This window comes from Nicotiana attenuata, unplaced genomic scaffold, assembly GCF_001879085.1.
Source record: "Nicotiana attenuata strain UT unplaced genomic scaffold, NIATTr2, whole genome shotgun sequence".
Classification (NCBI taxonomy): domain Eukaryota; kingdom Viridiplantae; phylum Streptophyta; class Magnoliopsida; order Solanales; family Solanaceae; genus Nicotiana; species Nicotiana attenuata.
This window is the reverse complement of record NW_017670294.1, coordinates 799898-811994: the sequence shown is the minus strand read 5'-3', so window position 1 is coordinate 811994 and position 12097 is coordinate 799898.

The following is a 12097-nucleotide window of genomic DNA, read 5'->3' as shown; positions in this document are numbered from 1 at the left end:
AACTCATAATTCCACTCCTACAGTGCATGCCTAATGTCAGGACAAAATTGGATTTGATTCAATTTCTTTGCCCGAAAACTCTTTCATCGTCTCCGGTCAAAGAGGGGCAGCTGTTGACGTCCAATTTTAACCCTCCCTTTTAAAATTAATTTACTTATACTTAAAAATTTATAATTTACAATGACATTTTAAAAGCATTTTCTAGTAATAAATACTTGTTTCTATAAATTAATTAATTATTAGTTTTGAAAATAATAACCTGGCATCAGTGTTATGTAGTCATAAATATATTTATCATTGTCTAAATTATTAAAGTAAAACGCACCGTATAAGTTTTATAATTAATTTAATGAGTCATTTTTTAATTTTGATTAAATATGTCACTATGTTGATAATTCGAATTCAGTCTTATAATTTGGAAGATAAAGTATTTTACAAATAATTGCAACATTTAGTATATTTGGTACTTATGATTTTACTACATTTTATTGGAAATTAGTTAAGTTTATTTAAATTAATTTTGAAATGGATTAAAAGACAAAAGGCTACAATTGCAATTCCCATCGTTCAAATTCATTTCGGTTAAAATATGCAAGCCCGGTCCGAAAATATCCAACCCAAACACCCCCTTCAATCCCTGTTGGCAATCCTTGCCATTGCTTTTTAACCAATCACAACGTGCCACGTCGCTCGTCTCTCTAACTCACAAAGAAAACACATATGAATCTGCACCATTAATCTACCTTATCAACGGTCCGCTTTAATCCTTATTTTACTATTTTTCTTTAGTCTTATAGGACTTAATCTGCACCGTCTGATCAGAGAGATCCAATGGACGTTGATTTTCCCAGCTGAGTTATTTCTAAAATCCTAACTATTGAAACAATCAGAAATATTGATAAATAGATCCAACGGCTCCCGCTCCATCTCCTAACTTAAACTCAAAGATGGCTTGTAAACCTACCCAAACCCTAATCATTTCCCACCTCCCCGTCCGCCTCTCGATCCCTTTCCTCACTCTTTTCTCTCATCTCATCAGCCCATCAAACTCCAAAAATCCTTGTACAAATTTGTGCAAAGTCACTTGATATCGCTCAAAATTATCCCTTCTGTCCCTGCCACACCACGAATACCGCCTGAACATTTCCAATTCCATCGTTACAATTAAAAATCCCTAAACTGGAACCCTAAGCTTGAAAAAGGAAAACCTCAAATCATCTGGTTTCTCTCATGAGTTATTAAATCGGAGCATGCATGGAGTCTTTTTGAGGGTTCATCATGAGTATTCGATGTCTAGAGGTCAAACGCAATGACCTCTGGACATTAAGGATTAACCATTGGTCCAAAGGCTTCAATGGTCGGCCTCCTTGTGCTCAGGTGAACTTGACACTATTTTCCCCTTTGTTCTTTCTGATTTCATTCAGTCGTGCTCGCATCATCTAACATTTGTCATCTTCCACTCCTGATTTTGAATCTGTTGAAACCATAGAGCCTTAAACGGCACTATAATTAGGGGCTTTAATGCTCTCACCTAACACAACCAACAATAACCTAAGAGCTAACACAAACACAGAAGTAATTCTAAGATTTCATAAATCTAGGGTTTCTTACTGATTTCTGGTTTTTTGCATTTTGTTTCTGAGTGCTTTCACTGCTTCGAGCTTGAAGCTTTGGGCCTTAAGCAATTAGAAGAAATCCTTGTTTGGTCTGTTGTCCTAGAGAAGGTCAGTGTTCCTCCAACTCTTCTCTTTTTGATCATTTTATTTTAATGTGATGCTTGTTGTCTTCTATTAACTGTAGTCATTTATGATGTTATCATTAATATAAAAATGTTATCTCCGGTTCATGTTTCTGAAATATCTTTTATTGGTATTCACTAGATTGTTATATGATCTTAATGACTCTCATTTCTTAATTTGAATAGTTTGCATGACTAAGTTTCATTAGTGTGTGTGTAATGACCTGGCCGGTCGCTTTGAGAATTTATGCCCCGATCCCCTATTAACTGCTTCCCCCGTGTCTATTTCTGCTATTGTGATTTGCCGGGATGATTCATCTTGAGTTTTGGAGTGTTTTGGGACACTTCTTTAGATGAGAGTTTAAGTTTTAGAATTTGGACCGTAGTCGGAGCAGTGTGAAGACGGATCCGGAATGATATTCCGTCGATTCTGTTAGCTCCGTTGGGTGATTTCGGGCTTAGGGGCGTGTCCAGATTGTGTTTTGGAGGTCCATAGATTAATTAGGCTTGAAATGCTGAAAGTTGAAATTTTAGAGTTTTCAGGCTGATAGTGAAATTTTGATATCAGGGTCGGAATCTGATTCCGAAAGTTGGAATAGGTTCGTAGTGTTGAATATGACTTGTGTGCAAAATTTGGGGTCAATCGGACATGGATTGGTTGGTTTCGGCATCGTTTGTAGAATTTTAAAAATTCAAGTTCATTAGATTTGGATTGGAGGGTGATTCATGGTTTTAGCATTGTTTGATGTGATTTGAGGGTTTGACTGAGTTCGTATGATGTTTTAGGATTGGTTGGTATGTTTGGTTGAGATCCCGGGGGCCTCGGGTGAGTTTCGGATGCTTAACGGAATTGAATTTGGACTAAGTCATGTGTTGAACCTGTTGTTTTCGCACCTGCGGATTTTGGACCGAAGAAGCGATTTGGCAATCCCAGATGTGGTCTGAGGCATGAAGACCACTGGTCACAAATGCAGGTCAAGGACCGCAGAAGCGGAACCTTATCTGCGTGGAATGGAGCGCAGGTGCGGTGCCTGGAGGTTTAATGAATTTTCGCAGGTGCGGTTACCTAGTCGCAGAAGCGAGACCGCAGAAGTGGCCCCATGAACGAAGATGCGGTAATCGCTGGGCAGAAATATGAAATTTCGAGGGTTTGAAGTTCATAACATCAAATTCGATATTGAGATCGGGAGAAGGCGATTTTGTGAGGTTTTTGAAGAGGAAATCAGTGGGTAATGATTCCTAACCCTATTTCGTTTATATTTTATCAATCTATTGTTGTTTTACTCATCTAATCAAGGAATTTGAGTGGAAAAATGGAAATTTGGGGGAAAAGTACCCAATCGAGTTTTATGGTTTTGATCGGGTTTTAGTTGTCGGAATTGAGTAATTTTTGGACGAGTGATCTCATGAGTGATGGGCATTCTAAATTGCTATCTTTCACCCAATTCCGAGACGTGGGCCCGGGGAGGATTTTCGGGCATCTTTCTAATTTCTTGCCATAGCTTTAAGTTCATTAGTTAAATTAGTTGCTTGTAGTTTTATTTACGTTATGTAATTTATTTGATTAAATTTGGGCCACTCGGAGTAGGATACTCGTGGCAAGAGCGTGATATCGGATGGATTTTTAATTGGTTCGAGGTAAGTGGCTTGCCTAACCTTGTGTGGCGGAACTCCCCTTAGGATTTTGGTACTGTTGTTATACGAAATGCCGTGTACGTGAGGTGACGAGTGCGTACATGTGCTAATTGCTAAAAAACCTCGTTTTCATTAAGTAAATATCTATGTTTTTGTTCAATTGAGCAATATTAGTATAGGAAGCCTCCTGTTTAGCTTAGGAAAGCATGCTTACGTGACTTAACTGTCTTATCTGCTTTAACTGGTTACTTGAATTCTGTGTAGCATGGTTAGGGTAGAAGTTACCTATTTTCCTTGATACGAACCTGAATAGAACTGTAGACTCCTTCTTGAGACTGTTGTGTGTATTGATTTGGTTGTGTATTTATTTTGGGACAACGGAACGGTATTCCGGGAGATCCCCCTGCACATTTATATTTGGGACTATGGGACGGTATCCCGGGAGATCCCCCTGTACTTGATATTTATGTTTGGGACTACGGATCGGTATTCCAGGAGATCCCCCTGCACATTTACGATTTGGACTACGGGACGGTATCCCAGGAGATCCTCTGCTCTTATGAGCTGTGAGAACTACTAGAACCAAGTTCCTCTTGTAACTGACTAAGATGACTCTCAAGAATTGCGTTCCTAGCCTTCAACTTCCCGATCTCCTCTATGAAACAGTTCTGAGCATTTATCAGTTGAGAGATGGTGGAAGTGCTTCCAACTCCTCTGACTTGTCAATACACACACACTCCTCAAGAGTAGTTTTTGAAAAGGATTGCTTTTTAGTGCCCGCTTTGCCTGTCCCAGAGGTACTTTGAAGAACTCAAGGACTTTTGTGAGAAGAAAACCATTAGGTAGTCCAGGATTCCCACCCTTATGGTTTTCTACCTTCTGCATATGCCCAATCATTATGGCAGGCAAATTGATGGTGGTAAAATTATCAAAGGCTTCCATAAGGAACAGGTCAGCTTTGGATGCAACAGATCTTCTCTTAGCGTGGGGAAGCAATACTTAGTTAACTATCTCAAAAAACAACTGATATACTGGAAGGAGTGCCTTCTTATGCACATGTTCCTCATGTTGTATTGCCTTGTCCTTGACAATGGCATTTCTGAAGTTTGATGTGCAGGCAACCTGAGCAGACGACACTGCTTTGGCAGGACCACCCAGTATAAACCCCAATAAGGCAGAGTCCATCACTATGTCCACCCCATTTTTCAACACACAAATTTGATCACCGTCTACAGTGATGAGGCTGGTATAGAAACTCGGTACCTCCTCTTCATACACTTTGGGAACCTCATTTCTAAACAAATTTGTCCATTGTTGAGAATCACAAATTTCCACCAATTGTCTCATCCTAGCAAGTTCTAGAATGTTAGAGGCAAATGTGCGACCCCACAGTACTTTCTGATTTCTCAACATCCTTTTCTAAGAACTCAGAGACTCACTAACTTTTGCTTTCTTGATGGAACCAGGTTCCTCGTCATCATCCATTTTTCTTTTTATTGACTTGCAAAATAGATTTTCCCTTCTCTACCGAATTTTATACATATGTTCACCAGATTTTTCCACTTCTTCATCATCAGACTTGTCACCACTCTCTTTCACTGACTTGACACCAGAATTCTTCACCAACTTTTCACTGGAAGCAGCATCAACACTCTTGAATGTACTTTCAGCATTTGTAGAAGTGTGCCTTATAGATTGAGAGTGAGAGTGCTTTTGCTTCGAGGACTTGTGGGTTAAGGAACTAGGTTCCTCTTCTGCTTCATCATCCACATTTACAATAGGAAAGACTTTTTCGTGCACAACTTTTTCATCATTTACCAACCATATCTTTCTTTTGCTCCTTTGACTCTTCCTGAGAGCAGACTCCAGAGCCTCCTTTTGCTGCAACAGAGTAATGGGTCGCTTAGGGGTTGACTCTGGAGCTGCAACTGGCTTACTCCTAGCCCTGAGTAAATTAGCATATGCCAAATCATCTGTGTGTTCTTTACTGTTAGAATTCATCTCAGGAACCACCATGTTCAGAGGCTCGGCATAGAAGTGGGGAGAAGGAGCAGGATCAACACTGTCCTGGGGAGATGACCCCTGACCTGGATCCTTCGCGAAGGGATCAGGTTCATCACTTGTGACCCTAGTAGTGTCATCTTGAATCGGTTTTTCAAATGGAACAATTGCTCGCCAGTCTTCTGTGGACTGAGGCTCTTCCCCCTGAGACTCATACCCTTCTCCACCTTCCTCTACAATAACTCCTTCTAAAGCAATGGAGAGCATATTTTCTATTCCCTCCTTTTCTTGTGGTTTCATGGAAATTTCAACCGAAAGAGGAGTGATACCTGTAAATCCCAGCCTGTCATGGTTGTCTCAGTCTCTTCATGACTAATCACTGGATTTTCACTCGAGTGCCCAAACATGGAGAGAGTTGATAACTCCTGAACAAGGTTCCCTTGTTTACCCTGTTTACTCTGTTTGACCAGTGAGACTGGAGGAGGACAGACATTCTCAACCTTGCTCAGATGAGGAACAGAATCGGAGTGGGTAGGAGAGGAAGTGGAGTGTGGAGGAACTTCTACTTTAGGGTTTGGACTAGTGATTGTGTTGGGGGAAGAGTTCACCGCTAGAATGCTGACTGGTGTGGACTCAATCACAGTGTTGTCAGGCACACTGGAGATCACTTGATTTTCGGACATGGTAAGATTGTACTCGAAGGGTTGTGGATTGAGAAGAGATAAGACAAAGAGGAGGTTTTGAATTTTGGAAGAGAAGGGTTATGATGTTGATTTATTTATGATGAGGTACCGGTTCTGAAACGGCGGCAACCTTTGGCTTGGGGAGTTGTATCGTTTAGAAAAGGTGTGACGCTTTGGATGAAAAGACACAACCTAAAGAGACCGTCACGCTAATGATGATATGGAATTGTTTTTGTCCATTTTAAATTGTGTATGAAAGAACAAAGAAGATACTAACCTGTATCAAAAATACCAAGTTCCCTGATAGGTCTGGCAAGTGAGTTTAACCCCTTTTTCAGCATGCACAGCAATATCTGCCTCTGTAGTCATCATGCGTGTCTACCTGTAATAGTATAGAGGTGAGTTAGACTTAGCCAGAAAACACTTTAGCTAACTTTTGCCTGACTATGACTTTCATAACCAATCATGAGGAACCAGGTTCTCAATTGGGTTTTATCATCCTAGTACAAGGCGATTTTTCTTAGAATGTTTTCTTCTCAGGGCTTTGGTAAAGATGTCAGCAACTTGATCTTCAGTAATAAATGTATTTGACCCTCTTGAGTTGGACTCAAGGTCTTCCAATATACTGCTTGGTCCACAACATTTGAGCACAACAGGAGGCGGATGATACATATTTTGCTTCAGCTGATGAGAGTGCCTTTGAATTTTGCTTCCTTGAGCCTCATGGGACAAGATAGGAACCCAGAGAATGTCTCATTTCAGATGAGCTCTTCCTATCCATTACTTGAAGGATAGTAGAGAACCAGGTCTTGTGTTCCTCTAAGATATCTTAGAATTCTTACAACAGCCTTTAAATGAGACTCCTTTGGATTTAACTTAAACCTTGCACATGCATAACCCAACTCTGAACATAATGTCTGGTCTACTTACAGTGAGATAGAGGAGTGATCCAGTGATATCTCTATGCATGGTTTGATTTAGAGGAGAACCAAGTTCATCCATGTCTAGGCGTATAGCTATGGCAATGGGAGTGCTGATGACTTGTGATGCTTCCATGTCAAACCCTTTTTGACAATGCTTCCATGTCAAACCCTTTTTGACAACTCGATTTTCAGCTTCAATTGTTGTAGTCGTGGTACCAGGTTCCTTGCTTGAATCAATGAGCATTCTCCACCTTGATCAGTATTTCTGTTCCCTCTTGAGACGAGTACATCAGGAGGATTCCTCGATCTCTTTTAAGCATCAAATTTTTAAAGTTGATCCTTCCCATTGTTGAGAACATAACAATTGTACCCAGATATCCTCAAATAAGCCAGCAACTTTGGTCAAGATGTTTTCAATCCCTCTATGAAATAATAATGACCGTGCCAAATCTTCAAGAGCCCTGTTCTTCTTTTCCACAACTCCATTTGTTGCGCTGTTCTTGGAGCTAAGAGGTTGAGTAATTCTTCTTTGAATGTCACACTCATCCACTCTAGCATTATCCAAACCTGATCCATGATCTGATCTGATGCAAGCCACATTTGTTTCTATCTATCCTTGGATCTTCTTGACAAAAGCCACAACTACTTGAAAGATCTCATCCTTGGTTCTGAAGAATTGAGTCCAATTGGACTTGGAGTAGTCATTCACCGTCAACAGATATATCTTCTTTCTTTCCTGTTTGGCTCTCTCGCTGCTCCACATAGATCCATATGAAGAAGATCAAGTGGCCTTGAGTGGAGATCTGACATACTTTCCTATTTCACAGTTTGTGTTCCTTGATACTCAACTTGGTCAAACCACGAACAATGTCCTTCAGGGCCGGTTTATTCAGTGATGAAAAACTTGCATATCCCAGCCTTCTGCCCCATAGTTCAAAATCATTTTCAACAGCTCTCAACCAACTTGTATCACCACTTCTGTAGATGCTCAAGCATAGCACCATAAGTACTCTTGTATCTTTTGGCAACAACATCACCTCACCAGTCACAGGATTTGAGATTGTGCATATCCTAGACAAGAATTCCACTTTGTTTTCCTTGTCATATATTTTCCAACTCCTAAAGTTTACCCCTTTTAGCCATTTCCAAAAAGGTACACTCTCTCCTTGCAGGGCTTTTAGTGAAGGAAAATTGATCGTATTTTCAGTCATGTGCTTTGAGCAGCCGCTTTCCATATATCATTGTTGGGTTCTCCCCTTCACTGCTCCCTGCACAAGGAAATCAAGGGTTAGATATAGGAACCCAAACGAGTTTGGGTCCCTTGTTAAGAGAGAAAGGATAATGAGTGCTCTTTTAGTCCAAGCACGCAAAATGCGTTTCCTATTTGACAGACCAGGCCCTCTAGCAGTAGTTACTCTCTCGGCAAAGACTTTATTTTCTTGATGAGACTGAACCCTGGCCATGCAGTTTTCCTTAAGGTGCCCATTGTTACCACAATGAGTACATAGCCAATTGTCGGTTACAGTAACGTACTTGCTATGAGGGTTGTAGGAATCTTTTCCCTTTGAAACCCAATCCTCTGCCTGTTTCCCCCACTGTTGGTGTACATGGCAATGATAGCATCAGAGGACCAGGTCCACTTAAGAGATTTTTCAAGGTCACTCTTTACCTTCCCTAGTTCTTCCTGAAGATGTTTGTATTTCTCAAGCTCAACACACAGACTAGTCTTCACCAAATTCAACTTAAGTCTTCACCAAATTCAACTTAATTTCAAGCTTAATGTGTGCCTCACTTGCAACTTCCTTTACTTTTTCAAAGTTTCTAGGCCTATTTACCATTATTAATTCCTCAATTGTTTCTTTCAAGTCTACTACCACCACTACTAGGTCATCTCTTTCTCACTCAATGATAGGAACTCTCTCAGTCAAGGTTTCTTTTTCTTTACTTGCACACTCAATGGTTTCTTTAAGTCCACCACAACAACCATTAGATCATCTCTTTCATGTTTTATACTGGCAATTTTCTCTTCCAAGGCATTCTTTTCTTTTTTAGGTTCTCTATTGTTTCTTTCAAATCGGTTACAACGAGCACTAAGTCATCTATGGTTTCTTCAGCTTCCCTAGTTCCATAGTTAATGCATCTTTATCATTGATAAGATTATGGTATGCATCAATTAGCATATTTGCTAATGACATGAGCTTTTAAGAGAGTAAGATTTCAGATTTCTCTTAACATCCAAAAAAGATACCTCATCGTCGTCTACATCTTCATCGTTATCAGATTGAGCCATTAAAGTAAAGATTGAATCATACTCAGTTGTTTCATTTTCCACTGCCATCATTGAACTACCACCATGTTCATTTATTTCTTCAGATTCGTTGGAGGAGTCTCCCCATCCAGCAAGAGCTTGCTTTACAATATTGTCAGCATCATGCTTCCTCTTGAAGCGTTTGTCAGGAACCTGGTTCCTCTTGGTTGCTTTGTTAAAGTTGTTATTGTACTGATCTTGCTTTAGGAGGGGGAAATCCTTGATTAAATGTCCTGGCTTGCCACATTTATGACAGAGGTCATAACTCTTTGGCTTGCTAGAACTTCCCCTTTTTGGAATGCCTCCATTCCTACGAACCATCTTTTGGAATCTTCTTGTTAGGTATGCCATATCATCATCCTCACCACTTGAGTCATTGCTTTCTGTCTTGAGCACCGGGTTCTTCTCCCTCTTGGGCTCTCTACTTTCATTGTCCTTCTTCTTCTTCATTTCATAGGTTTTCAAGTTTCTAACAAGTTCATCCATGGTTAGTGTTTGCAAGTCCTTAGCCTCTGTAATGGCGTTAACTTTGCTTTCCCAAGAACTAGGTAGTATACTAAGGAATTTTCTGACAAGCTCTTTCTCAGAATACTTTCACCAAGAGAGTGATGCTCATTAATGATGGAGGTGAATCGAGTATGCATATCTTGGATGGATTCATCATCTTTCATTCTGAAGAGCTCATATTCAGTTGTGAGCATATCAATCTTGGATTGCTTCACCTATGTTGTTCCCTCGTGAGCTGTCTGAAGAGCCTCCCAAATCTCTTTTGTTGATTGACATGCTGATATCCTGTTATATTCATCAGGACCAATGCCACAAACAAGAATTTTCTTGGCACAAAAGTTCTTTTCTATGACCTTTCTATCATCGTCATTAAATTCCTTCCTCGTCTTGGGGGTGACTACACCTGATTCGTCAAGGTTCTTGGTAGGGACAAAGGGTCTGTCACATATAACATCCCATAGCTCAAAATCTTTAGCCATGATAAAGTCGTGCATCCTCAATTTCCACCATCCATAATATTGCACAGTGAACCTTGGAGGTCTGTAAGTAGACTGGCCTTTTTCGAAGTTTGGAGGAGCAGCCATAAGGGTCCTTTCTAGGTGTTAACGTGATAGAAAGAACCCGCTATGATACCAATTAATAGAATATAAGGGTCCACCAAACTCTATAGAGAACCAGGTTCTCTATCAGATCAACAGTACACACGCACAATGCAGTAAATATAATGACAAGAGGAATTTTACGTGGAAAATTCCTAGCTTAACGGTGTCACGACCCAAATTGATGGGCCGCGGCGGGCACCCGATACCTTACTCAACCGAGTACCAACATAATGTATCTTTTCATGTCATACAATCATAGATAACTGAGGCGGAAGGCTACCGTGAGATAAGTAGAATACAACATGTCATACCAACTGATACATAAGACATACGGGCCTATAAGACCAAAATAACCACTCGTATACTGAACATAGGCCGACAAGGCCATACAATCTTTTACGTACATGACATTTGTCTACAAGCCTCTAAGAATATATAATTTTCATAAAGGTCGGGACAGAGTCCCGCCATACCAAATAATACACGTCTAAATCATACTAACCAAACAAGAAACTCCGAAGCAAATGGAGCGCACCAACATCTTCCGATGAGCTGATAGCCTACTTGGAGGACTCTCGACCTGTCTATCGGGACCTGCAGGCATGAAATGTAGCGTCCCCAGGAAAAACGAACGTCAGTACGAATAATGTACCGAGTATGTAAGGCACATAAATAAGTACATAATAGACATGGAAGAAATATGGAGTAAATGACTCAACCTGTAAGTCTGGATAACTCTGTAATTCATGAAATAATTATAGTTTCATGCATATGCGTATGAATGCCATGCCGTGCATAGGTATATGTTTCATAACATCATCAGGCCTCTGAGGGCATCCCATCATATCATCGTGGGCAAAATCATCAATATATACCAGCTGATCAGGTGTTGGTGCGTATATAACACCATAACCTTTCCCATATCCCATATATATATATATATATATATACGTGTATACAACGCCATTTGGTCATGGGCCAATGTGCATGTATAAATGCATGAAATGCATATGAAATATGTTAATAAGATCTCTCGGTACGTCATACGACCATTATGCCTCTGATTAATATCATGAAATAAACTTTACCAAATTACGTATTTTTGAGAACCATGAACAGATGATAGAATAATACAACACATGGGGAATCAAGAACATAAGCATCTCTAGTATTTCTATAAATAGATTCATTTATCGAAGTTGTGCATTTGCTCGTTTCGTTCGTGTCGAATAGATTATGCCAAAAAGAAAGAAAGGATAGTCTAAACATACCTGAATCGATTCTCTTGATAATCCCTCCAATACACGTTGATTGCGACAAAATATGTAACGGCGGATCAAAGTAGGGAAAAAATATTCCTTGTGAAGGATTGCACCGTACTAACTTAGAATCGCAAAATCCCGTTGCTATAACATTATGCAGTCTTTGTATGAAAGATTGAAGCCACTTCACGTTGATAAGAAGATACCATATTTTTTTCTTAAATTCTTGGTAAATATCCGTTTCTTATCAAATGGACATAAGCACCTCTCTTTAAAGTAGAGAAGTTTTTTATGCTTAATATGGTGCGGGACTAAGCCACCAAATCAACTTAAGTGTAACACCTCTACATCACAATTCAAGTGTCATCAAATTAACTTTAGCTTGCTGCCAAGTCCACATAAACCACACGTGGGTTTCTCTTCCCCCCCCCCCCACCA